This window comes from Otolemur garnettii, unplaced genomic scaffold (assembly GCF_000181295.1).
Source record: "Otolemur garnettii isolate 467f Iridium unplaced genomic scaffold, OtoGar3 scaffold00209, whole genome shotgun sequence".
Classification (NCBI taxonomy): Eukaryota; Metazoa; Chordata; class Mammalia; order Primates; family Galagidae; genus Otolemur; species Otolemur garnettii.
Window position 1 is genome coordinate 1576734 of NW_003852604.1, and position 2784 is coordinate 1579517.

Sequence of the window (2784 nt, forward strand, 5' to 3'; positions counted from 1 at the left end):
TTGGGCTAAAATTGAGTTATAGCTTTCCTATGATAGCTAAAAATTAGTTTCATAATAGGGTTGAGTACATTGGATACTTTTTCTTCCATTCTTGAGATACTTTGCTGAGAATATTTTCCAGCTCCATCCATGTAAACATGAAGTAGGTAAATTCTCCATCTTTCTTTATGGCTGCGTAATATTCCATGGTGTACATATACCACAATTTATTGATCCATTCATGGGTCGATGGGTACTTGGGCTTCTTCCATGACCTAGCAATTATGAATTGGGCTGAAATGAACGTTCTGGTACAAATATCTGTATTGTAGTGTGATTTTTGGTCTTCTCGATATATACCTAGCAGAGGAATTATAGGATCAGATGGCAGATCTATTTTTAGCTCTCTAAGTGTTCTCCAGATGACTTTCCAAAAGGGACATATTAGTTTCCAATACCACCAGCAGTGTAGAAGTGTTCCCTTTTCTCCACAATCATGCCAGCATCTGTGATTTTGTGATATGGGCTAATCTTACTGGTGTTAGATGATATCTCAAAGTAGTTTTGATTTGCATTTCTCTGATGATTAAGAATGGTAAGCATTTTTTTCATGTATCTGTAGGCCATGCATCTGTCTTCCTCAGAGAAATTTCTCTTTAAGTCCCTTGCCCACCCTGAGATAGGATCACTTGTTCTCTTCTTGCTGATATGTTTGAGTTGTCTATGGATTCTGGTTATGTATCTAGCCTCAGAAAATTTAGAAGAATAGAAATTATTCCTTGCATCTTCTCAGATCATCACGGAATAAAAGTGGAACTCAGTAACAACAGGAATCTGCTTATTCATACAAAAACAGGGAAACTAAATAACCTTATGCTGAATGATAGCAGGGTCATGGATGATATTAAGAAGGAAATTACCAAATTTTTTAAACAAAACAACAATGAAGACATGAATTATCAGAACTTCTGGGGTACTGCAAAGGCAATCCTAAGAGGCAAATTTATAGCATTGCAATCCTTCCTCAAGAGAACAGAAAGAGAGGAAGTTCTTCTTTCCTTCAACTGGACCATGTCCCAACTAAATGGGATATCTCAAGCAACTGGAAAAGGAAGAACATTCCAATCCCAAACCCAGCAGAAGAAAAGAAATAACCAAAATTAGAGCAGAATTAAATGAAATTGAAAACAAAAGGATTATACAACAAATCAATAAATCAAAAAGTTGGTTCTTTGAAAAGGTCAGTAAAATAGATAAACCTTTAGCTAACCCAACCAGGAAAAAAAGAGTAAAATCTCTAATTTATCAATCAGAAATGACAAAGACTAAATAACAAGATTTCTCAGAAATTCAAAAAATCTTAGAGTATTACAAAAAACTCTATTCTCAGAAACATGAAAATCTGAAGGAAATAGACCAATACTTGGAAGCATGCCACCTTCCTAGACTTAAACAGAATGAAGTGAAAATGTTGAACAGGCCTATAACAAGTTCTGAAATAGCAACACATATATAAAATCTGCCTAAAAAGAAAAGCCTGGGACCAGATGGCTTCACATCAGAATCCTACCAAACCTTTAAAGAGGAGCTAGTACTTATACTACTTAACCTTTTCCAAAGTATAGAAAAAGAATGAATACTACCCAACACATTCTATGAAGCAAACATCACCTTGATCCCTGAACCAGGAAAAGACCCAACAAGAAAAGAAAATTATAGACTAATATCTCTAATGAATATTGATGTAAAAATATTCAATAAGATCCTAACAAACAGATTTCAGCAACACATTAAACAAATTATATACCATGACCAAGTGGGTTTTATCCCAGGATCTCAAGGCTGGTTCAATATATGTAAATCTATAAATATAATTCATCACATAAACAAAATAAAAGAATTTTTTTTTCTAGTTTTTGGCCAGAGCTGGATTTGAATCTGCCACCTCCAGTATATGGGGCTGACACCCTACTACTTTGAGCCACAGGTACCACCCCAGAAAAAGCTTTTGGTAATATCCAGCATCCCTTCATGATCAGAACACTTAAGAAAATGGGTATAGAAGGGACTTTTCTTAAACTGATAGAGGCCATCTGCAACAAACCCACAGATAATATTGTATTGAATAGAATTAAATTGAAATAATTTCCACTCAGATCAGGAACCAGACAAGGTTGGTCATTGTCTCCATTGCTCTTTACCATTGTAATGGAAGTCTTAGCCATCACAATTAGGCAAGAAAAGGCGATCAAGTGTATCCATATAGGGTCAAAAGAGATCAAACTTTTACTCTTCACAGATGATATGATTGTATATCTGGAAAAAACCAGGGATTCTACTACAAAACTCTTAGAAGTGATCAAGGAATACAGCAGCATTTCAGGTCACAAAATCAACACTCATAAATCAGCAGCATTTATATATACCAGCAATAGTAAAGCTGAAAAAACAGTCAAGGACTCTATTCCATTCACAGTAGTGCCAAAGAAGATGAAATATTTTGGAGTTTACCTAACAAAGACATGAAAGATCTCTATAAAGAGAACTATGAAACTCTAAGAAAAGAAATAACTGAAGATGTTAACAAATGGAAAAACATACCATACTCATGGCTGGGAAGAATCAACATTGTTAAAATGTCCATATTACCCAAGGCAATATAGAATTTTAATGCAATCCCTATTAATGCTCCAATGTCATACTTAAAGATCTCAAAAAAATAATACTTAATTTTATATGGAATCAGAAAAAACTTCAAATAGCCAAGACGTTACTCAGAAATAAAATCAAAGCAGGAGGAATCAC